The sequence below is a fragment of the Capra hircus genome, chromosome 21, assembly GCF_001704415.2.
Source record: "Capra hircus breed San Clemente chromosome 21, ASM170441v1, whole genome shotgun sequence".
NCBI lineage: Eukaryota > Metazoa > Chordata > Mammalia > Artiodactyla > Bovidae > Capra > Capra hircus.
The window spans coordinates 19,877,529-19,903,309 of NC_030828.1; the positions used below are offsets into that span (position 1 = coordinate 19,877,529).

At 46.1% G+C, this 25,781-nt stretch overlaps 1 protein-coding gene across 1 annotated transcript in view; it reads left to right on the forward strand.

The window, feature by feature from the left end:
* The window catches only part of ABHD2 (abhydrolase domain containing 2), a 109,188-nt gene continuing 83,980 nt past the window's right edge, over positions 574-25,781 (forward strand). The window contains exon 1 of the mRNA XM_005694967.3: positions 574-819. The gene's annotated coding sequence lies outside the window, so the exon portion shown is untranslated. The remainder of the gene's footprint in view (positions 820-25,781) is intronic.

Below are 25,781 nucleotides of genomic sequence, written 5' to 3' on the forward strand. Positions count from 1 at the left end.
AAAAGGCCACATTCTTCCAGGCTGCCTTCAACTGGGCGAGGGTCGTCTTAAGGACAGAAAGAACAGTGGGACAATAACTGAGATCCACACTGCCCCGCACGTCCCAATCACACTTCCCTAGCTAGAAGAGGCCAAAGACGGCTGCCTCCTCATCCTTTCCTCCCCTTGTGGCTTGGTGACTAACCTGCCTCCTTTCTCGTGGGACACGACCCCAAATTTTGCCCTGGTGTCCTGGACTACAGGTAGTCCATTGGTCGGCCTGAAGCCTTCGGACCCAGCGTGCCTTCCTCCTCTCAAACCCAGACGACACTTGACTCTACCCCGCCCAGCAAACCAGCTTGTGGTCACAATTGCGTCCCTTTTTGCACCCCGCCTCAATCAGCATCATACAAGACCCATCTTTTAGCCCTCCTCTCTTTTCCCTGCCCCCTCCGCGCTGGCTTTATCCTATAGTTCCTTGGCCCATGGGCTAAAGACGTCAAAAATAACCAATTGTCTTGGAGTTCTCATCTAAGGGCTCCGCCTCCGCTCTGAGGAGCAGGTCCGCTGACCAATGGGCTGCCCTCCGAGTGCAATGAGAGCGCGGGGCTAGCAGAGCAGCCGCTGGGCTGTCCAATGAACAGGCGTGTTTCCGCGGTTAGGGGCGTGGCAGAAGCGGTCGTCAGGGGCGTGGCGGCAGTTGCTTGGGCGGGGCCGGTAGCGGCGGGAGCTGCACTGGCCAGGGGTTCCGGCTGCATTTCCATGACCGCCGGCGGCCGCCGCGGAGCTGCGGGAGCGCGACCGGGGGCGAGCTGGGCCGCTGTAGTCAACCAAGAGCAGGTAAAGCTACGGCCGAGCTAGCTCCGCTTTGCCGCGATCGAGCTCGCGATCAGTTGGGTCAAACCTCTGAGCCTCGAGATCCCTTGTCCTGGCTCGGCCCATCGCGCAGCTGCCTGAGAGCCCCGGGTCCTCAGAGAGCCTGTTACCTGGCGCTGCGGGGGTCCCTAGGGCCGGCGGGGAGGGAGGCAGTCTGGATCACATAGGGTGGGATACGCCTTTCTGAAAGCCCTTTGTCCCTTGAAGCTTCAGATACCGAGGTTGGGGACATCCCCGACTGCGGCCTCCCTACCGGCCACTGGTCCATCAGTGCGCACTTGGGGGGTCTGGCGAGGGGGCTCTGCCAGGCTTTGTGATGGAGATCTGGCATCCGCATCTGTAAGGAGAGGGCCGAGGAATCTGATTACAGCCCGAATATACGAAGGGTCTCTGCGTTTGGGGGCTCCTGGGGCACACTCCTGACTGAGGGGTTCAAGCTGTAAGGAGGCAGCTTTTGACCCACTTGGAGGCGCACTTACTGAGTTCGGCTCCTTGCCAGGCACTGTTCTAGGCGCTTCGTGGTCTTTCCCCACAGTGAGAGCTGTCCAGCAGCACAGGCCCTGCTAGGCGGGGCAGCCGGCATCTCGACCTTGGAAGTGACCAGGCAGAGGCCAAGTGACAGCCACCTGCCAGGGATGCTTAGACCGGACTCGCAAGGGAGGACTGTGCCACCGACCTGTAAAGGCCCTTCTTCATGCATAGATGCACTCTGACTTTGAAGGCCTACCTCCAGAAGAATACTGCTGGGGGCTCACTAGTTTGAAAGAGGATGTTGAATTCATTCCTGATGAACTGGTGGTCTCACTCTCAAGAGTGGATGTTAGCAAAGAGAACAGACCATAGCCAGAAGATAAGGTTTATTTAGACATCACGAAACTCCTTCCTTTGAACTCTCTTAATCTTCCTGATTCCTCTCTGGTCGCTTCAGCTCCAGAGTGTCAGTTTCACCTGCGTTCCAGTAATTGGATCCAAAGGCAGGCTCCAAGATCAGACTCCTGAGAGATGGTGGGTGGGAGGGACAGTAGATTTAGTAGAGTTAATGTGACCTGGCCCAGAGCTTTTTGAGGGCCATTTCACTGCAACCACACAAAGCAGAGTCCAGAAGAGACCATACAGCCTCCCTTTCCTATCCTCTTTCATTTGCCTGAATGGAGAGGACATAATAATCTTCTGAAGGTCAGGAGACAGAGGAGGAACCTTAATAGCAAGTGTGCTGCCTGTTTTAGGGTGAATTCGCCTTTGACTAACCCAGTCAGAAAGCAGACCGGTCCATACACTGCTGATTGTCAGCATGGACTTGTGGAATTTTAGAGCTGAAGACACCTTAGGTAGAGCTCATTTAATCAGGCTTCCCAATGCACAGGTGGGGGAATGAAAGCTTGGGGAGGTCTCAGGACTGACTGGTCATCACAGAACCATGACTGTTGATCTGTTGACCCTGGGTCTAGCAAGTGCATGACTTGTATTTCACTCCTAGCTACTTTTCTCACTCTTCTGAGTTGAAATTCTAGGGGTGGGGTGCAGAGACATTAAGGGCACAGATTTTGAGGCCAAGGTGCCTGGATTTGAACCCTAGCCTTGCTTTTTACTGGCTATCACCTTGGGCAAGTCACTTAACTTCTCTGTGCCCCTGTTTGTTGTTCGCTCGACTCTTTGTGACCCCACGAACCGTAGCATGCCAGGCTCCTCTGTCCACGGAATTTTCCAGGCAAGAATACTGGAGTGGGTTGTTGCCATTTCCTTTTCCAGGGGATTTTCTCAACCTAGGGATCGAACCCACATCTCCTGCATTGGCAGGTGATCCACCAGGGAAGCCCGTACCTCTGCTTGTTCACCTCTGAAACAAGAAAAATAATGGTACTTAGATTAGAGGTTGTTTTGAGGTTTTGATATCAGAAGCAGTTAGAGCAGTGCCTGGCACACAATAAGCATTATGGATTTGCTAAATATGGTCTTCTATTGTCTTTTTAATCCTTATTTTCTTCATACTTACCCCCCAGTATTTTCTATCAGGCACTGATTTTTTCCTCTGCCTCCACTCACCCCGTTCATTAAACATATTCCAGATTTCATTGTACCACAGATGTCTGTGGGGTTTTCCAAGTCACATCACATTTTATTTCTTATTTATTGCTTATTTTTCTGTCTTTTATTGAATCAGGTAATTCATTGTCTCTGTTAGTCCTCTCCTTGTAATTATACTCTTTTTCAGACTCCAAATCTCGTTCTTGTTAAAAGAGGGAGAAAAACCCCCCAAAGTGATAAACAAAGTCCCTGATGATATCAGTCTCCACGGCATTCTTCCAAATATCTCTCCCCTCTGCTCGGCCCTTCGTCCCAGTTGTCAGTGTGATGCAGCGTGATTATAAATGGGTGAACATTTTTAGATTAAGATTTCATGAGCCACTGTATTAAGTGCTTTTTGGAAGTTCAGGGATCGTGTGTCAAATGCATTTAAGTAAGTTACTTAGTCATGGGAGCAGGGAGAGCACCAGCAGCGCCTGCCTTCCCTGGCAGAAGCACAAGTGTATGACTGATTCTTGCTGGTAATCTAGCTCTTTCGCTAATTTCACTGCGTTTTCCCTGTTCTTTTCTTGAGCTTGAAATAAACCAGATGGCACATGCAGTGGAATGGTTCTTTTCCTCTTGTGTTAGTTAGGGAAATCCCCTTTCTTTTTCTTTGCTTTCACCTTTACTTACTTTATCAGCTTCACAGGTCTGATAAATATCTACTCTCAATCTGCCAGCCAGTTCCCTTTTCATCGGAAGATAACCTGTCATCTTTATTTCTTGCAGGAATCTGGTCACTTTTGGTTTTTCCCTTCTCTGTTTTTACATGCTTTCTAGAATGAACCAAAGATGATCATTGTTCATTGATTGGCACCTTCCTTACAGTTGATTCTGAGTTTGGGTTTTTGTTTGAGTTATTTTGTTTAGGACATTCTGGACCTCAGCCATCTTAGAATAATTATTGTAATTTCTTTGTGTATTAATATAGGCCCTTTTCTCTCTTGCTTTCTTTTCTCATAACATCTGGGTGAAAGGGCTTCTCATTTGCTGTTGTTTCTTGTGTGTGTGTGTCTGAGTTTTTGGGTCATGTCCAACTCTGCGACCCCATGGGCTGAAGCCGTCCAGTCTCCTCTGCCCATGGATTCTCCAGGCAAGAATACTGGAGAGGGTTGCCATTCCCTTCTTCCATTTCCGCTTTTTTCTGGGAATCTCTGGCAGGGACCATGGAGAGTACAGTGGTTCCCTACCACCCTTGTCCCAAGCTCTTGTCCACACCTCAAAATAATTTCTTTGGTCCTAGGGAAGATTGTGGTGAAGTCTGTCTTATTCTTTGCCTGAAACCTGGCTCTTTGAAAAGCCCTAGGAGAGAGAGCCTTCTAATACAATGGAATTCGTGTGGCAGAATTTCTGCTACAACCTTCTGCTTACAACAGTCAGATTTTTTTTTTTTTTTGCAATGTGGGTTTTGAGTACTTTTGGACCAATTCAGGAGTATAGATGACTGGGGCAAGGGTGTCTCAGCCTTCATGTATCATCTTGGGCTGTACTGTCCCTAGAAACAGAGCACAGGGTGTTCAGGCCACCTATTCTTGTGCTCCGGCATGAGGATTTCATAGCGGCTCTGCATGTTCTAGCCTTTTTGGCTGGTGCTTGACGTTTTTTAACCCACAAGCTGCTATTTCTGTACTGATACCCTGCAGGTGCTGACATCTCCCTTCAGGATCATTTTTCCTATCTGCACGTTTGTTTTTGTGGTCTTGGTTCCAAGGCATCATGTTTTTGGATTATACGTTTTCTATTTATAAAAGGGCTGGTGTGGACAGGCCACCAGACCTATTGTTACCCATGAGGCTGGCGCACTGGACCCAGCTGGGTGCAGAGCATATGACCCAAGGACCTGTTTTCTGATCTTTTGCAGTAGTTAAGTAACAGCCAGGTAAAGAGCTTATTAAAGAATTAGAACTGATACCCTTGGGTTTGCCTGGTTTCTGATTTTCTTTTGTTTCCTTTTAAGCGGAGGTTCATTAAGTTCAACAAACTGAGCATCTGGTGTGTGCCGGGAAGACAGCTGTCCAGATTAACAAGGGTGTTTGGTTTTGCTGCAGAAAGACTATTCTGGTGTTTTTATTATTATTATTATTTTAGATTTTTCAGTGTTTTTAATGCAAAAAAAAAAATTTAGTAGGTAACGCATCTACGTGATGAAAGGAAACATTCGAAAGACACAAAAGTGAGGCAGGAACTACATCTCTGTCCATCCCTGACTGCCGCCACCTGGTTTTATCCCTTAGAGGCACCACTGTTACTGGTTTTTTCATCCTCCAGAGGTGTTCCTGGCACAGCCAAGATATTTTATAACATCTATTAGCAAATCCATTATGATTATCTTTCCCTTTTACACAAATGGTAGCAGACGATATTTGGAACCCTGCCTTTTTCCACTTAGTCTTTCAGTACGGGAAGAGCTTCAGTATCCTTTTTCACAAAGGTGATCTATTTTAAATATTCAATTCTGTTTCCAAGGCTGCTAAGAACCATTCTTATTTAGGCAACAGCTTCACATGGAGATCCTAAGGCATTTCTGTGGATGTTTGAGGGCAAATATTTTTCTTCTCTATGTCCTGTAACTCTGAGCCTTAGAGGAGGCTAGGTGAGGGGGAGGGCCTCTCCTGAAGGTCCTCCTATGAAGGGAGAGTGGGGAACACTGAAAAATGAGCATTGGGCCTTAGGCCCTTGGCCTGCCCCCTGGGCAGAATGTGCTGGAATCACCTGGGAAAGCTTGCTGTGTTTTCTGTGGTCTCCAGGGAAAGTTCTGGGCCTTCCTGATCGGCCTTTCGGCATCTCTACCACATCTAATCCGTCTCCCACACCCCAGCCCCAGCTCTGTGTTCGCCTTAGGCATCAGAAGGGGAACCCTCCCTTCTGGACACAACTTCCTGTCTGGTCAGCTTTGTTAAGCCCCGGCCCTTCCTTTCTCTCACCCTAGGAAAAACCAGCCCTCACACCTGTGCCTCTGTGAAGCATCCTTCCCAAACAATATTTGGGAATATAATTTTTTTCTCTCCTCAGAAGTCTTTCCCATTCTCCATATCACTTTGTCATCTCCAAGGCCTCAGACTCACATGGCCTTGCTAGGCTCTTGCTGATCACTCTAAGAGAGTTTAGGGGGTCTTTGTGTTTGAATTTTCTCTGGCTGCAATTATGTTTTTATAACCACACTGATTTAAACATGGTCTTATGGTCCTTAGTGGCTTCCATCTTGCCTGCTGCTTTATTTTTCCCTTTTCTTTAAAATGTGCCTTAATCTTCATCTTGTTTTTATTTCCCTCCAAATCTAATTTAGAGTCACCTTGACCATGCTTTGAATCTTCATAATGTCAGTCAGCCAGTCTAACGGAGAATTGTTGCGTTCTGGTCTTTGCTCCTTGCTAGGCGTCCACGTTCTCAATCAGTTGTGCCATAGCTGCTGTGTGATGTAATATGAGAGGGGGTGATGTTATCTGTCAGCTTCTGGAGGTAGAATAGTTAGAAGCTTTGAAAAACCACCCCATTTTGCATAGTCACTCTAGGCATGAATTTGTGTACCGTTTACTTAGTCATGTCAGTGACAGCAGTTAAAAAAAAATCAGGAAGTCCAACACAGGATTGCCAAATTTTGCTTTTCAAACAGGGAAATAAAAAAGCTCTGTACTCTTCCATCATCACCATCATTTAAGAAAAGAAATTTTAACACCAAAAATGGGGGAGGGTCCACCTCCCAGAATAAAGAGCAGCCTTCTAAACAGAACATATTTAGATTGATTAAAAAGGTGGAGGGCTTCTCTGGTGGCCTAGAGGATAAGAATCCGCCTGCCAGTGCAGCGGTGTGTGTTAGTTGCTCAGTTGTGTCCGACTCTTTGCGACCCCATGGACTGTAGCCCACCAGGCTCCTCTGTCCATGGGATTCTCCCGGTGAGAATACCGGAGTGGGTTGCCGTTTTCGCCTCCAGGGTATCTTCCCGACCTAGGGATAGAACCTGGGTCTCCTGCGCTGCAGGCAGATTCTTTACCGTCTGAGCCACCAGGAAAGCCAGTACAGGGGACACTGGTCAGTTGCTGGTCCCGGAAGATCCCAGATGTCGTGGGGCAGCTAAGCCCATGAGCCACAGTGAGAGAAGCCACCACAGTGAGAAGCCCAAGCTCCCCTCGAGAGTAGCCTGCGCACAGCAGCAAAGACGCAGTGCAGCCAAAAGTTTAAATACATAAATAATTGTTTGAAACAGTTTTGCTAATTGAAATTGAATCATGGCGTTTGAGAGGGTCTGAAGTAGAGGATTCTATTCAAGGAAGGTTCCACTTTTTCAGTGTCCTTAAACAGCGCCAGTTTTTCTTCTGCTGGGAAACAAGGCCATTCGCTTAAGCTAAACTAGCTGTGGCATCATTTAGTGGAGTTTTGTGCCCAGTTTCTTTGAGGGGATACAGACCACACAGTGTCAATATGCGATGGTGCCGTCAGAGTGACGCGAGCTGACTCATGGGAGTCAGGGTGCGTTCATGCCTTCCATATGTTCTCTGGTAGTTCACTGCTTCGGGCTCTGCGCTCCCACTGCCAAGGGCCTGGGTTCAATCCCTGGTTGGAGAACTAAGATCCTGCAAGCTGTGGCAAAAAAAAACAAAAACAAAAACACAGTAATAAAGAGAAGAACTACGCCATGTTGTAGTTCTTAAGGATGAGGCGTGGGGGAAGCCAGGGTGGGACCTCCACAGCTTGGAATGAGGCCCTTTGATGTGATGTCTTTCGAAGCATATGCTTACACATATTAAATTCTTGATGTAATATGTCAGGGGGTGGCTCATATTGTTTCTGAGATGCAATGTGACTTTTTATTTGCGTCCCCATGGTACCCTCTGCTCTCCTCCAGCAGTCAGTACCGTGGCATTCCTTCTGGGTTACGGATATTTCCCAATCCAAGACCAAGGATATGTCCTTGATTTTCTTTGAGTTCTCCTTAAATTAAGAACACTTAGACCTTTAGAGTTCATGTTAATGATAATTGGTAATATTTTAAAGGTATGCCTGGATCACTGGGATGATCATATTATATTAGGGTCCAGCCAGGTCACCCTAGTGCCTCTTATTACTTTTTAAAAATTTTTTAAAATTTCTATTTTTATTTATTTATTTGGCTGCACCAGGTCTTAACTGGACTCTTAACCACTGGACCTGGAGAAGGAAATGGCAACCCACTCTAGTATTCTTGCCTGGAGAATCCTATGGGCAGAGGAGCCTGGCAGGCTGCAGTCCATGGGGCCACAAGAGTTGGACACGACTTAACAACTAAACAACCAAACAATCAAAATCAGCCACTGGACCACCGGGGAGGTCCCTCAGTGCCATTTGTGTGTAAATTTCTGATAAGTTAGAGCCAGGTTAACCTACTGTGAGAAAAACACAGAGACAAACTTAGTGGAGAAAAGATAGTGTCAGGTGAAGCCAAGTGTGCAAATGAAGGCTGACACAGGGGTTCCAGCAGAGGAAAGTAGTGTAGTCAAGTGTAGTCAATCTGAATTATACTCTTTGGGTAATTTTATTTGTGTTTATTTGTACATTCATTTTAGTCTCCATAATTGGAGAAGTGCTAGGGTAAATTTATGTCTGGTTTTATGTTTATATATTTTAAGAGAAATAGTATAGGAAATAACAATTGAATAAAATAATTTAATGTAAAGACTTCCCTGGTGGTCCAGTGATTAAAACTCTGGGCTCCCAAGACAGAGGGTTCGAGTTCTATCCTTGGTCGAGGAACTAAGAGTCCTACATGCTACTCAGTGTGTCCAATAAATAAATAAATTAGAGCTCCTTTCTTCTGGGGTCCCTGCATTTAAAAAAGAAAAAACAGCAATTTAATATAAGAGTCGAATCAAAGGCAGGACTATTTTTTTTCCCATAGAGGGGGCCACGTGGACTCTGAGTTTGAAATACCCCAGTGGAAATCTAACCTCATGACAGAGGTTTCCAGTCATGTTTGTGTCATGCACGGCTCCTTTCCACGTGCTTTTGTTGAACACTTTAGAAATACCCTTTAAGTCTGTTCCTTGCATTGTTCACTTAACGAGGAGCAATGCATTTTAGCAAATCTCTGCATGTATTATTTGGCATCCTGTTCACTTTTCTCCAGTATGTTCACTTTTGTCCAGCAGCTATGACATTACTGCTCTCAAAAAAGTCAGGAAAGCACAGTATTCCCAGGATGACGTGATTGCACTGAAGTCTTTTTTTGTTTTTGGCCACATCGCAGAGCATCTGGGATCTTAGTTCCCCAACCAGGGATCAAACCCTCACCCCTCCCTTCAAAGCTCAGAGTCTTAACCACTGGATCTTCAGGGTCGTCCCTGCTCTGGCGTCTTTCAGTAAACATTTACTGAGCCCTCTCTTTGGTGGGCCTCTACCATCCAGGCTCCTCTCTGGGGACTGGACACCCTCTGCCCCACTGTTGGCCTCTTGTTTGGCCCAGAGGTGGATTTCCATGAATGCTTGCTGAGCTTCCAGCTCCTCCCAGCTATAGCTTCCTGTGTGTCCTGGACTGTAGACTTCAGCTTCTCAGATTCCGAATCCCGCAGCTGCAATTCCCGTTTCTATTCTGATCATGTAAATAAAGTGTTTGCTCACTTTTGTCAGTGACATTGAAAAATGTGCCCTTCTAAATAGTAAGATGATGGAAAATGCCAAGGAGATGATAGTCAAGCATACTTTTTTCCCAATTTAGAAAAGTCAGTCCCTTTCACTTGGTCTATCATTAATGTCAGCCATCACTCTATTTATTGCCTCTGCATAGAAGCTGGATGTTACCCTGAAATTGCGAGAGAAATCTTGACTTTGCCACCACAGAGCCTGTGAGGGGAATGCAGATTTCCAGAAGGCCCTCTTTGAATGGGAGAGGACGTGCAGAGCTGCTGTCAGTGGAGCCAGAGGGATCAGGATGCATCCAGCTCAGTGAAAGCTCTCCAAGACAGACAGGTGGCTTGTTTCTCTGTATTCCTAGAGCCCTTCCCAGGCCTGGCCCAGGGTGGGTCTCCAGGCCTCAGACTCCTCCTCCCTGGCATTAGTAATAACTCACAGAACTGTCGTAAGCACCAAGTGAGGTAATGTCTGAGGACGCCCTCTGTAAACAATAAATTCCATCTAGGTCTCCACTGTCGACACTGGTGCACTTTGTGACTTGTTTGAGGATTAACCAATGTAATGTATTAATATTTAGCTCCCAAGCATTTGATTAACTGTAGAGATACACAAATAGGAATTTTGTTTTCATCTGGTTCTGCTCCTTCCTTTTGAAGAAACAGTGACTTGTTAGTTAGAATTAGCCAGAGAGCACTTACTGGATTTCAGAGTGAGGGTCTTCGACCCCTAATCTGTGAATCATAAACTTTATAAACTCTCTGGGGGAGCTGATAGACAAGCTACTGGTCAGGAATGGGTATGGGAATGTGTAGAATGTCTGTGATCTGCTCATCACCTGCATGAGATGGTTAAATTGGGGTTGCTGGTGATTGCTCACAGGCAAGTTCAGGACCTGGGCTAATCAAGCTTGAAGAGACCCACACTTTGGGCTCTGCCCTGGGACCCTCTAGTCCAGTTGGGTAAATCGATTCCCTCTTTTGCCACAGCTGGTGGACACACCATTGCCAAGTCATCGTGTTTGCATCTAACGTTTTGGTGGTAACAGCAGGACACTCTATCATCCCCATGTTAATGGGTAAGGAAACTGAGGTGCAAAGAGGTTAAGAAACTTTCCCAGAGTCATACAACCAGTTAGTGGTAGGACTGTGATTCTGGACAGATCTGTCTGCCCCCAAAGCCTGTCACCCTACTGTGAGCAGCCTCACTACCCTGCCACCCCTACACACCTATGGGAGCATCTCCATGAAGCAGAAATCTTTGTAACAAGACTTATTCTGACCTATTTACACAAACCTGTTCCGAATGTCACAGAAGTTTAAGGAAGCATTTTTCCATTTTTCTTAGGTATTAAAAATGATCTTGGGGACTTCCCTGGTGGTCCAGCGGTTAAGACCATGCACTCCAATGCAGGGGGAGTGGTCAGAGATTCCTGGTCAGAGAACTAAGATCCCACATGCCATAGGGAACAGCCTAAAGAAAAAAAGATCCCTATTTTTTTAAATTCCATCAACCTCTCAATGTAGGTTAACCTTAGGATTAATTGTATTCAGATTTAAATTTTCTAGCTCAAATAAGCTTATGTCAGTTGGCGAAAGACATACACAGTTTTGTTGCATTGGATGTTTTGGAGTAAGAAACAGGAGCCATGAGTCTTCTAACGGTATTTCAGTATTTATCTGAATGCCAACAATTAATGGGTAGTTTTCTGCCTACCTTCTCTTTGGGCATCTGTCCTTTCTTCTGCTACAAAGAACAGCCTGTTTGTTTGCTTTGCTTTGAGTTCTCTTTTTTTTCCTTATTTATGAGCAGTTTCTGAAGTAGATTTATAATTCTCTGAACCTTTAGATAAACAGGGAGAAACATAAAGAGAAGCATGGCGTTGGACATTAGCATGTCTGAGTGACGAAAATGGAAAACTTTCACTTAAATGGATAATTATTTTCCTGAACTTAAGTGTGTTCTTTCAAATATCCAAAAGCTCCTGACAGCCCACGTCACTCTGAGCTTTTTCTCTTGACCCACTGTAGCATGGCGCACATGACTGTGTGCCCAGCAGTGAAGTCCTGTCTGACTCTTTGCGACCCCATGGACTGTAGCCCTCCAGGCTTCTCTGTCCATGGGATTTCCCAGGCAAGAACACTGGAATAGTTGCCATTTCCTTCTTCAAGGGATCTTCCCCACCCAGGGATGGAACCCATGTCTCCTGCATTGCAGGCAGATTCTTTACCACCGAGCCACTAGGGAAGTCCCTGTGGTATGGAAGTTACTCATACTGGCCTATATCTCAACCTAATGTAATAATCTCATGGAAAAATTCTGCTCAAGGACCAGAAAGGTGATGCATTAGTCCTTTTCCCCAGGTTCAATCCATTAATAAATATTTACAGAGTGCTGCCCCCTCCCTCGCTCCCATGCTCCACACTCTGAATTGAAACTTGTATAGAATTGTACACTGAGGATTGAATTAGCAGGGCATGGACCAGAATCCCCAGCAGAGATCAAAGGGACATGAATCATCACTTTTATGTGACAGTGAGGCTTGCTGATTTTCTAGTCATGAAGAAGTATATGCAAAACACAAAGGTAGGAAATGGGACGTTTTTGAGGGCCTGGAGGGGATGGTCCTCAACTGAAGACTCCTGTATACTTCAGCAGATTGTCCAAAAACTACTGCGATGTCATGGCAGCTTGGGGTGATGTACACGAGGTGAATGACAATGCTTGTCCAACATCCTACGGGTCGGGTTACACCCACCCAAACAAGGGCTTCTCATATCTACCGAGGCACATCCGTCCCCCAGTGGGCCAGCCCACTGGGCTCCACCAGGGCACCATCTTCCAAGCTGTTGTCTGAAACTCCCCCTGGAAGCAAAGCCCTGAAGCTTCTTCCACAGTGACCCACTCCCACTGCTCCCAGCCCCATTCCTCCCGCCCTGCCTGCCAATTTCCTGGTTGTCCAGCGTGTTCAGGCCTTGGCTCCACTCCTGAGCCCAGCTTGAGGTCTGCACCCACCCCTCCTTTCCCTCTTTTCTGTCCCCTCCCTTCCCTGGATGGCTCTCTCCATCTGAGTCCCCCTCCTCCTCCTCCTTGCCTCCTTTGAGTTCCTCCAATATTCATAGTTGGAACTTTAGAATTTCATTCTTCATTATATATGGGTTTGAACTGTTTGCTCATTATTTCCCGGACGCCATGTATTGTACTTCTGTCATAGTCCCCATAGGGCTTAGAATGAAGCTGATGCCTTTGGTACCTGTGGGGAGCAGAGTGGAATGTCAGAAGTGGGATGTAGTTTTGCAAATAGCTCGCCCAGTGATATTGACCCTTTGGGTGGTGGGGGTGGGGTGTCTGTCCCCTACTTTTACAAAGTGAAAAGTGAAATTGTTAGTCGCTCAGTAGTGTCCAACTCTTTGCAACCCCATGGACTGTAGCCTGCCAATCTCTTCTATCCATGGGACTTCTCAGACAAGAAAACTGGAGTGGGTTGCCATTCCATTTTCCAGGAGGATCTTCCCGGCCCAGGGATTGAAGCCTGGTCTCCTGCATTGCAGGCAGATTCTTTACCGTCTGAGCCACCCAGGAAGCCCCTACTTTTACAAACCACTGCTTTATCCTTGAGGGTGCATCCAGCTTACACAAGTAAATCAATTTTGGGAAAATGGGGTCACTTTCCCAATAATGGAGAAACATTTCCCTCATTTCCAGTGAAATCTAACTTACCTTCCAGGAAACTAATGTTTGGCGTCACGCAGGCACAGGGAAAGCCCAGCAGAGGAAAACTGCCTGTAAACCGAGCTCATGGCTGAGTCTCTGCTCCCTGGGAGGCTCACCTGCCTTGGGTGGAGGTGGAGATGGACTCAGATCAAATGCCTGCCTGAACAGGCAAACTTTAACCAAAACCCGAAGGAGGAAGGCTGCTGGGCGACTAGGAACAACAGTGGAGACTTGCCTTCAGGCTTTAAAGAAGGCAGAGAACTCTCACTTGCTTAGTGGGAGGACTGGAGGAGAGTGCAAGAGCAACAGTGGGACGTTTGTGCTGGATGGACGAGGAGGCAGGAACTTTTGAGGATGTGAGCCTCCTGTTTCTGTTTAGCTAGGACCCCAAAATATATCAACCCAGAGAGCTGCCCTTTTCATGTCAGAGCCTCTGAATTTGTATTCTTCTAGATTTTCAGTGTCCTTGGTAGAAAGATCTGACGAAGTCAAGCTGAAGACTGCCTAGGGACCAACTCCCCTGTTCCTCATATGTTGAGAACTCCCTAGCTCTTTCTTTCTTTAAACAATTGTATTTATTTATTTTTGACGGTGCCGCCCCTACTTGCGTGGGCTTCCCTTTGTGGTGGCTTCTTGTTGCAGAGCACAGGCTCTAGGAGCATGGGCTTCAGTAGTTGGGGTGCCCAGGTTTAGCTGCTGCACGGCATATGAAATCTTCCCAGACCAGGGATCGAACCTATATCCCTTACATTGGCAGGCGGAGTCTTATCCACTGTGCCACCACGAAAGTCCTTGAGCTGTTTCTTTACATTCTTATAATCTTGAAATATATAATAAGGCAGATTTCCTGTAAAAAGCTCTAAGCATTTTGCGAACCATGTCTTGAGTGTATCGGTATTATAACTACAAAGCATTTTCTTAACCCATATAATTTCACCAGCTTCTCTCCCTCCATAGTCTGTAAGGTAATCTCCCCTCCCCTACTTGATAGAAGAAAAAGTGAACTTTCATGAAATGTAAGCTGTTCACTCAAAGTCACTTGGAACAACCTAAACTCAAACCCAAGGCCTATGACTCTAAAATCTGTGTCATTTGAACTGAATTTTTTAGACTGGACAAAGGTTCTGAATAGACGTTTTTTTCGAAGAAGATATGCAGATGGCCAACAAGCACATGAAAAGACACTCAGCATTGCTAATCATCAGATATATGCAAATCAGAATCCCAGTGAGATATCACCTCGCACCTGTCAAAATGGCTGTTATCAAAAAGAGAACAAATAAATGTTGGGGAGGATGTGGAGAAAGGGGGATCCTCACGCACTGTTGGTGGGAGTGTAAACTGGTGCAGCCACTGTGGAAAACAGTTGGAGTTTCCTCAAAAAATTACAAATAGACCTACCATGTGATCCAGCATTTCCATTTCTGGGTATATATCAGAGGAAAACAAAAACACTAATTAGAAAAGATATATGCACACCGATGTTCCTTGCAGCATTATTTACAATTGGATTTCCCTGCTGGCTCAGTGGTAAGGAATCCAGCTGCCAATGCAGGAGACTCAAGTTCAATCTCTGGGTCAAGAAGATCCCGTGGAGAAGGAAATGGCAACCCACTCCAGTATTCTTGCCTGGGAAATCCCGTGGACAGAGGAGCCTGGCAGGCTACAGTCCATGGGGTCACAAGAGTCAGACACGACTTTGTGACTAAACAACAAAAATATGGATGTAGTCTAAGTGCCCACCAATAGATGAATGGATTAAGAAGATATAGTATATATGCACAGTGGAATATTACTCAGCCATAATAAAAAAAATGAAATCTTGCCATTTGCAACAACATGGATGGACCCAGAGGGGTGAAATATGCTAAGTGAAATAAGTCAGCCAAAAACAAAACACTATATGATTTCACTCATATGTGGAATCTAAAAAACAAAACAAATGAAACAAAACAGAAACAGAGATAAAGAGAACAAACAGGTGGTTGCTAGAAGGGAGGCGGGTGAGGGGAAGAAAGAAATAGGTGAGGGAGATTTAAGAGTACCAACTTCCAGTTGCAAAATAAATGAATCACTGGTGTGAAATGTACGATGTGGGGAACGTAGTGAATGACTGTTTAATATCTCATGTGGTGATATAACTAGATTTAAGGTGATCATTTTTTTTAAAGTATGGACATATTGAATCACTTGGCTGTATAACAGGAAGTGATATAGTGTTACAGGTCAGTTTTACTTCAAGAATGTATGGGCAAACTCATGGAAAAAGAGATCAGATGTGTGCTTACCAGAGGCAGGTGGCAGGAGGAGGGGAAATTGACTGAAGAAGGGCAAAAGGTACAAACCAAGGTCATAAGATTAAAAACACTAGGGGTGTAATATACAACATGATATATGAAAGTTGTTCAGAGAGTAAATTCTAGAAGTTCTCATCACAAAGAAAAAGTTTTTTTTTTTTCTATTTCTGAATTTTTGTTCCTGTATGAGATGATGGAGCTTCACTGAACTTATCGCAATCATCATTTCATGATGTAAATCGAGTCATTATGCTGTACACCTTAAACGTGCACAGTGCTATATGTCCAATACATCTCAAGAAAGAATAAATGGAGGGGAAAAAAAATCTTTTGTCATTTGATCATACCACAGTGGCTCTTAGGGTAAACTTCAAAATCCCCAGAGAGGGCAAGTGATCTACTCAGAGCTGCACAGCACAGCCCATGCTCAGAGCAGGGACTAACACCACATACCCCCGGAAGTACGTCGTGTGGAGACGCCAATGGGATGGGATCCCCTTCCTCTTCTGAGAGCCAGAATCCAGAACATCTGGGTCCTTCCACTTGAGCTGTGACCTGGACTCTGGGGCTGAAGCTCTATTTAGCTCTCAGAAACAGCAGAACTGATGGCAGAGGCTGGGTAGGGGCTCCCTGGAGGCTTGTGCAGCCCCAGAAGGGTGACTGTCTCGAGATACCCTGTCCTTCATTTTTAGCCTAAAGGCCTGAGTGTGAGTCAGTGCTTCCTATGGGTCTGCATTTAGCTGGTGGATTTTGTCTTCAGGGACTTTGGGCACTTGTCTCTGTGGAATCCATGTGATCTTTAAGCTTACTGCTCCAAGCCTGCAGGAGATCCTGTGTCTAGTCCCAGAGCCCGAGGTATATATTAATAAAACAGAAGTAAGTAAAGCATGCCTTATACTGCATACCCTTGCCCCTAGAACCTTCTCTCCCTCTTGGAAGGACAGGGAGCCCAGGACCTTTCTTGCTTTCTAGGCCAAGCCCTGAGGGGAGCTACTGTTCTCACTACTGGCAGAAAGCTGAGCACCAAAGAATTGATGCTTTTGAACTGTGGTGCTGGAGAAGACTCTTGAGAGTTCCTTGGACAGCAAGGAGATCAAACCAGTCAATCCTAAAGGAAATCAACCCTGAATATTCATTGGAAGGACTGATGCTGAAGCTGAAGCTCCAGTACTTTGGCCAACTAATGCGAAGAAGTGACTCATTGGAAAACACCCTGATGCTGGGAAAGATTGAGGGCAGGAGGAGAAGGGGCGACCAAGGGTGACATGGTTGGATGGCATCACCAACTCAATGGACATGAGTTTGAGCAAACTCTGGGAGATGGTGAAGGACAGGGAAGCCTGGCGTGCTGCAGTCCTTGGAGTCGCAAAGACTGAGCGACTGAACAACAGTGGGCAGAATTCATCATCAGAGCCCAGAGCTGGGAGAGGCCAGGACTGGATGAGCCCAGCCTGGCCCTGTGGTCATGCGAGTGGGCAGAAGTGTCTCATCCTAGGGGAGGGGCAAGGGGCTTGACCTGTGGGTTGGTTCTCCTCACAGACCTACTTCTTGCTGCCTGCGTGGTGACAGGCAAGCTTGAGGATTATAAAGGGCCGCACGGTGTCGTCATGTTCCTATTACAGGTTCAAAGTGTGTGTCTTAGCCAAGTACTATGCACCAATCTGGCTCTGGGGCCTTTGGGATAGAATGCTCAGGAATGGGGACTCCCGATTATTTTTATTTTCTCATTAACTGAAGGTGGCTGTAAGTGCTTTGTATTGCAGGTCTGGGTGAAACTTTCTTCTCTGTTCTAGTGAGTTCCCTGGGGTCAATGATTCTTCTTTTTTTAAGTAAGTTAGAACCTAGAGTTTCTTTTTAAATAAATATTTATTTATTTGGCTGCGTTGGGTCTTAGTTGCAGCATGCGGGATCTTTCTTTGGCAGCACACAGGTTCTCCAATTGTGGCATGCAGGTTTACCTGTTTCGTAGCATGTGGGGTCTTAGTCCCGTGACCAGGGAACGAACCCACGTTCCCTGCATTGCAGGGGCAGATTCTTAACCACCAGGGAAGCCCCAGGGTCAGTCACTGTTCAGCCAAGGGCTGTGCCAGGCACTAGGTCTTGCCCTCCCACCCCATCCCTAGTTTCCTCCATCTAGAAGCTTGTTTGCTGGGTGGGATCTTTGCCGTTCCCATCACATGCCCTGGAAGTTTCTTCTGTTTAATAAATCTGGAGATGCCCTTCTCTTCAGTTGTACCTATCTCTTAAAAATTCCAGGGACTTCCCTGGTGGTCCAGTGGTTAAGCAGGGGTCGATCCCAGGTCAGGGAGCTAAGATCCTACATGCTTCCTGGCCAAAACATAAAATAAAAGCAGTGTTACAACAAATGCAATAAAGACTTTAAAAATGGTTCACTTCAAAAAAATCTTTAAAAAAAATTCCAGTATACTAGGCAGTTGGGTTTGTTGGTTTCTGATAAACTGAGGTTTTCTTTTGATATTACAGGCTTGAATTATGGTATTTTTTTTAAAGTGTTTTAAAAATTATTTATTTATTTAGGCTGCACTGGCTCTACGTTGCTGTGCATGGGTTTTCTCTAGTTGCAATGTGAGGCTTCTCGTTGCAGTGACTTCTCTTGTCACGGTCTCTAGGACTCTCGGGCTTTAGTCGTTGTGGCATATGGGCTTAGTTGCCCCATGGCATGAGGGATCTTCCTGGACCAGGGATCGAACCTGTGTCCCTTGCATTGGCAGGGAGATTCTTAACCACTGGACCACCAATGATGTCCCACAGTATATGTTTTTAAATACAATGTTGGAATTACCAAATCTCTCCGTTAAAATGCCTGTCATATTAGAAAACTATTGGATCTCCGTAGAGGAGACCCCTGGGTTTGAATTTTGGGTTTGTCCTCAGGTTGGCATTGAATGATTTCTTGACTGTAGAGAAAACAATTTTCCTGTAATTTCATTAAGTGCTTTACTCATTGTCTTCCAAGAGAAAGTGCTACTCTTTGAGGAAGGCTATTTGCTAATGGGAGAGGCCAGCTCCCTTCGGTAATTTAGTAAATGCATGTAAAAGGGCTCAAATCAACGTGCCTGCTTAACTGGTGACACAGTCTTCAGCTATTTTTGGCTTCAGTTCAGTTCAGTTCAGTCGCTCAGTCATGTCCGACTCTTTGCGATCCCATGAATCGCAGCACACCAGGCTTCCCTGTCCATCACCAACTCCCGGAGTTCACTCAGATTCACGTCCGTCGAGTCAGTGATGCCATCCAGCCACCTCATCCTCAGTCGTCCCCTTTTCCTCCTGCCCCCAATCCCTCCCAGCATCAGAGTCTTTTCCAATGAGTCAACTCTTCACATGAGGTGGCCACAGTACTGGAGTTTCAGCTTTAGCATCATTCCTTCCAAAGAAATCCCAGGGCTGATCTCCCTTAGAATGGACTGGTTGGATCTCCTTGCAGTCCAAGGGACTCTCAAGAGTCTTCTCCAACACCACAGTTCAGAAGCATCAATTCTTCAGTGCTCTGCCTTCTTCACAGTCCAACTCTCACATCCATACATGACTACTGGAAAAACCATAGCCTTGACTAGATGGACCTTAGTCGGCAAAGTAACATCTCTGCTTTTGAATATGCTATCTGGGTTGGTCATAACTTTTCTTCCAAGAAGTAAGCGTCTTTTAATTTCATGGCTGCAGTCACCATCTGCAGTGATTTTGGAGCCCCCCAAAATAAAGTCTGACACTGTTTCCACTGTTTCCCCATCTGTTTCCCATGAAGTGATGGGACCGGATGCCATGATCTTCATTTTCTGAATGTTGAGCTTTAAGCCAACCTTTTCACTCTCCTCTTTCACTTTCATCAAGAGGCTTTTTAGTTCCTCTTCACTTTCTGCCATAAGGGTGGTGTCATCGGCATATCTGAGGTTATTGATATTTCTCCTGGCAATCTTGATTCCAGCTTGTGTTTCTTCCAGTCCAGCGTTTCTCATGATGTACTCTGCATAGAAGTTAAATAAGCAGGGTGACAATATACAGCCTTGACGTACTTTCTTTTGTGAAACCTATGGGTTAGTAGTCACTCCTGATACTTAAGCACAAGGTTCACACTTTCTCTCATAGGATGACTTTGCTCTTACTAGACACTTGTGGGACACCTTCTGAAATTGCAGCAGGATGAATGCATGAGCTTATGACTTTGTGGAAGAATATGGTTAAACGAAACTTATCACTTGGGTGAGTTTTCACAAAAAGGCAATTTCAAGCTCTCCATTTTGAATGCAACTGAGAGTGAGGTTAGCCTAAATGTATTTAATCATTTGGAAATCCCCTTCTCTTTACCAAATTGCATGTGACTCAGAGCATTCCCTTCCCCTCATAGGACCTGATTTGTGAGGAACTAGCAATTGGATCTTCCTGCCACCACCCACACCCCAGCACCATAACCTGGTCCCAGGCCGCCAGAGCTGGTCCCTGGTTTGATCTGCTGAAGGAAAGGGCCTGGGTACTCAATGCTTAGTGTTCAGAAATCAATCAGTTAATTAATCAATGCGTCTTGGCATATCTGGAAAATACAGTTACCCCTGTCATTGCCAGGGTTCTCCATCAATTTGAGGCTTGAGGTGGTGGCAGTGGTGAGAGGCGGAATTTCAAAACCGGGTTACCCTGAAGACTCAGCCCACAGAACTCTCCCTGGGAGGAGGACACACAGGATTGGAACAGCCTGGCTGTGCTGAGAGGCAATTCTCTGAGCTGCTGGCCGAGGCACTGACCCAGAGAATTGAAATCTCACTGTGAGATCAGAATGGGGCCGAAATCAGCTCGGGTTATCAAGCGTGCACACCTCTGGGTTGACTAGGACACACTTCAGAACCTTCCGTCTCAGTCCTGAGTCACTGAGCACTTAACAAGTGCAGAGAAACAGCTCCCAAGGGGTGGCCAGGCTTTGTCCCAGCAAATCTGCTCTGCGCGTGTTTCCCCCCTTCTGTGTGATTGTGTGTGGTGTGTACAACAGCCCCAATTTCCTAGTTAAATGGCAGATAAAGTAGGGAGAAACTGGCCCTTTTCCTCCCTGCTTTTTCCCCAAATATGTCATATTGCCTCCATTTAGAGTTGACTACTTTTATCTAAGGGCTTCCCAGGTGGCTCAGTGGTAAAGAATCTGCCTGCCAATGCAGGAGACACAGTTTGATCCCTGATCCAGGAAGATCCCCTGGAGAAGGAAATGGCAATGCACTCCAGTATTCTTGCCTGGGAAATCCCATGGACAGAGGAGCCTGGCGGGCTCCCGTCCTTGGGGTCACAAAGAGTTGGACTGAACATAGCGACTGAACAACTTTTTTCTAAGTTGTCACCAAAAGGTGGACAGATTAGAATGACCTGACCACCATATGATATGGCCCTTGCCTTCTCATATACTACTCACAGGGCCTTCTGGAGGAAGCAAGCCTGCCCCGGGCTTACTGTGCTGGTGTGGGGTTTTATTTCAAGGCGTTGAAGAGGTTTGCTATGAAAGCCGAGCAAGAGTAGATTTACAGGCAGGAAGGAGGTGCAGCTGGAGGAATGGTCTCTGTGGGAAAGGAGGGGTCCCTTGGCAGGAGAGAGGGCGTATGTGTCAGAAGCAGAGGTCCAGGCTGTGGACTGCTAGACCCTTTCAGCATAAACGAAAATGCACCTTGGAACTGTTCATGAACCTTGGTGATGAACATTTACTATCCAGCGATTTATTAAGTGTGTAACACGATTCTGCATTAGGAGAATCGAAATTGTGTCCTGGGATTAATTTGAAACTTGTTGGAAGAGCCCAGGCAGTGGATCCACTAGTTATTTCATTGTTGATGAGGCCTCTGTGTCAGTTGGGAAAAGAGCATCTTTCGTGGTACTTGCTACCTGTCAGATTAGCGTTTACTAAGGCGAGATGGAGGAGAGTTTAATGGTGGTGATGGGGTAGCTAATATTTGGGGTTCATTTACTGTATACTGACTTTCCTGGTGGTTCAGTTGGTAAAGAATCTACCTGCCCATGCAGGAGACCCAGGTTCAATCCCTGGGTCTGCAAAATCCCCCGGAGAAGGAAATGGCAACTCACTCCAGTATTCTTGCTTGGGAAATCCCATGGACAGAGGAGCCTGGTGGGCTACAGTCCATGAGGTTGCAAAGAGTTGGACATGACTGACACTTAACTTACTGTGTGTCAGGGACTGATTTAAAATTAACAGCTTTGGTTTGCAGACAAGGCCCACAGGAGGGAAGAACTGTGGCCCAAAGACAAACACCAAACCTGGGAGGGACAGGGTTTGACACTGGGTCACCTTACTCCAGGGAATGAACCTAAGCATTATCTACTTCAACCAGACTGGATTTGAAAGAGAGAAATCCTTTAAGAGTTTGGTTTCGTTCTCCTTGAGGTGTATTTGATGCGGGACCCATGTCTGTGTTGAAGTTTGCTCATCAGGTCCTTTGGATGGCAAGGAAAAGGGGGCCCTCCATGCCCAGCCTGTGATATTTCGTCTCTGGGCTCCCTCACTTCACTTCCCTAGAACAGAAGAGGAAAGGATGGTCCTCACAGCTGAATCTCAGAGGCAATGAGGCCAAGCCAGTGAACACTTGGGCCCAGAGTATAATTTGTCGTGTGTTATGCAAGTAGCCTGGGAGTATCGTATTTTTATTATGGTTTGTATCAGTTAGAACTTGTCTGGGTGACTTTGGAAAGAATGTGGCAATGGTTCTCGTCCACCTCTTCAGGACAAGGGTGTGGAACAGCTGAGTCATGAGAGGTGCTTTGGACCTGTTCTGTCACAGTTCTGGAGGTTAGATGCCTTAAATCAGGTGTCAGCAAGGTTCTTTTTTTAAATGAGTTTTTATCTTTTTAGCCCCATGCAGCAAGTGGGATCTTAGTTCCCTGACCAGGAATCGAACCTGTGGCCACTGCATTGGAAGCGTGGAGTCCTAACCACTGGACAACCACTTCCCTGTTGCAAGGTTCTGAGAGTCGGCCAGGTTTTTCTTGAGAGCTCTGAGGGAAATCTGTTCCCTCTGCCCCGCCCCTAGCCTCTGGGGATTGCTGGCAATCCTTGGTGTCCTTGGTTCAGAGAGGCATGACCCTCGTGTCTACATCCATCTTCATTCACGTGGCCTGTCCTCTGTGTCCTGTGTCCAGATGCCTCTCTTCTTTCATGGACACCAGTTGTGGGGTTAAGGGTCACTTGAACCAGTGTGACTGCACCTTAACTTGATCATATCTGCCAAGACCCTATATTCAAATAAGGTCGCATTCACAGTTTCCCGGTGGCTGTGGATTTTGGGGCAACGGTGTTCACCCCATTATTACCAGCCATTGAGTCTTCTACGTGTGCAGTCTCTGCTTGGTGCTTTTCTCCTTTTCTTCAGTGTAAGTTTTAGGTTTTCAGTAAACGTTAGTATTCCAAGGCTGAAACCCCACTCATGGAGTTGGAATGAATAGGATGGAATTATTGGCGTAAATGGCGCAGCTGAAAATATATTACTGTTTAACTTTTTTGCAGGAAGAACAGAGGCCCTGAGGGTTGTTAGTTCTTCTGAGTTTCATTGTTTAATGGTCCACAAAGTAGACTGAAAACAGGGCTGTCTCCTGTTACCGAGCACAGAGAGAGTGTTTCCTGTGCTCTGAAGCCAAGGACTGCAACTCTATCCCTCAGAATCTCAGAAATTTTGAGCTGAGAGAGACCGTTGGCATCATCAACTTCTAATCTAGTCCTCTCCTTTTACAAATGAGTTCTTTAGGGCCCAGCAAGGTTAAGTGACTTCTTCAAGGTCACCAGCTAAGAAGGGGCAGAGCAAGCACAAAGACCCAGGTCCCAGACTGGGACATCTCTCCTGGAATCTGTGCCTCCATCTGAAAATAACGCCCTTCGTCATGGGGGGAGCAGTGAGAAGCAGAGGCCCTCGCACCGGTGGTGATGGAGGTGCCCCAGCGTGTCTTAGAGACCAAAGACGATACTGAAAGTTCTTTTCCTGTTGAGCCTTTGGCAACACCTTGGATTACTTTTTAAATGTCAAGACGACAGATGGAATTTCAGCTATCATTTACAGCACCAAAATCCTGCTCATAAAAAGACTGTGTTAGGGGACCTCCCTAACAGTCCAGTGGTTAGGACACCAAGCTTCCACTGCAGGGGGCATGGGCTCCATCCCTGGTCAAGAAACTAAGGTCCTAGATGATGTGTGGCGCAGCCAAAAAAAAAAATAGAAAAGAAAAAAGACTGTGGTGGGAGCAGAGAAATGTGGGCTTGGAGTGAAGGAAGCACTGATAGGCGCACCCGTAGGTGGGGTGGGGAGGGGAAAATGTCTGCTTTCAGTCTAATGCTTACTCAGCCCTGGGCTGCCAGAGGCCCATGGTAACTGAATTTCACTTGCCCAGAAAGGGAGAGGGGACACACAAAAAGTACATATGTGCTTAGTCGTGTCCTACTCTTTGCGAGCCCATGGGCTGCAGCCCACCAGGCTCCTCTGTCCATGGGATTTCCCAGGCAAGAATACCAGAGTAGGTTGCCATTTCCTCCTCCAGGGGATTTTCCCAACCCAGAGATCGAACCCGTGTCTCCTGTGTCTGCTGCATTGCGGGCCAATTCTTTATCCCCTGAGCCATCGGGGAAGCCACCAAAAGTTCACTAGAAGCTAAGTTTGATATGGCTGAGACAAGTGCAGAATATTAATTTTTAGTGGCAGGTCGAACTTAGAAAGAAAGAAGACCATAAAATAAAATGCAGTGAGAGAAATGAACATGAATATCAAAGAGTTAGTCCACAACTGCCAGTTAATTCCTGGTTTAATGTATACAGTGCACATGTACGCATGCACACACATAAAGAATCTCCCTCACACAGACTTACACACACACTTCTTCTAAATCTACACTTCACTAAGGCCCAGTTCTAATTCTAGCTGCGCCATAAGTCCTTTCCCCACGTATTTTTTTTTTCCTGGACTACTTATTCTTGACCCCAAGTTTCTAAAGTCAGTGTAGCCCAAATGCAGACTTCTTTACCCCCCAGCTAAAATGAGAATTCTATTTGATTATGGTTCTACACAATGCTTAGCACAGTTCCAGGCACACCGTACGTAGGTCCTCAGGTCTTTAAGTCCCCTGAAGTTCAAGGAAGGTGGCCCTAGCCATGTACAGTAGAACCACCCTGCTTCTCGGAGCTTCAGCTCAAGGCTCCACATTTGGACCATAATAATTAGAAACCTCTCATAGGATTGCCTTCAGAAATTAAATCCAATTTTAAACCCTTGGTGTTTTTCAAGGGTTGAGGAAATTAATTCTCTACTGCATTTGCTATTAAAAAATCTTGTAGGAGGACATTGCCTGTCACATTACTCAAGGTCCCCTTATGTAAAGTCTTGAATAATTTTTTTTTTTCCTAATAAATTTGTGCCAGAAAAATCCCTCTTTTCTCTGAGTGTCTTCCTGGGAGATAAGAGTGTAACATATGTGCATTTTGGCGACTCTCAAGTCTAGCTAGGTTTCCCTTTTCCCCCTGGCAGTCAGAAAGCTCAGATACAGTCTAGACTTAGTCACATGCTCAGTTTTATAAATCTTGACGTAGGTATTTTCCTTGTTCAGAATTTCTTTTCTTTTTAGATTTTGTTCATTGCCATTTTGAAGCTATTTTTGGTAATAAAAGAAATTGTAGTCATTATGAATTTTGGAAAAGAGAAAGAAAAGTTTGCCTATGCTCTAATAATAACCCAGCCAGGGTAACATCCATGAAGATTTAGGGAGATAGTAATTCCTCCTGTGTAATTAGAAATTACAGACTGAGAGAGTCTAGAAATAACAGTGGTTGAAACATGCAAGGGTTTATTTTCTCACAGAAAAGAAATCCTGAGGTAGGCAGTCTAAGTCTGATGTGGTGGCTCCATGGAATCATCAGGGACCCCGGCCTCTGTCTTTCTCCTCTGCTGTCCTCTCAGTGTGGCTCCTGGAGTGACCTCATGGTCCCTTCATGACCCGGGATGGCTATCGGAGTTGCAGCCCTCTTGCCTGCATTCCAGGGAGGCAGGGAGGGGAAAAGGCAGAACAGTTAATGCCCTGCCTTTCTAGGCATCTCCCCAGAAAGCAGACCAGCCCCTTCAGAACAGGCCCACATTTAGTCACGTGGACTCTCCTACCTACAACATAAGTTGGGATCTGTAATTGTTTTTTTCTAGCTAGGCACGTTTTCTAGGTTTCTGTTCCGAAGAAAGCAGAGACTTCTTTTGTTCTTTTTTCTTCCGGGCACTCCA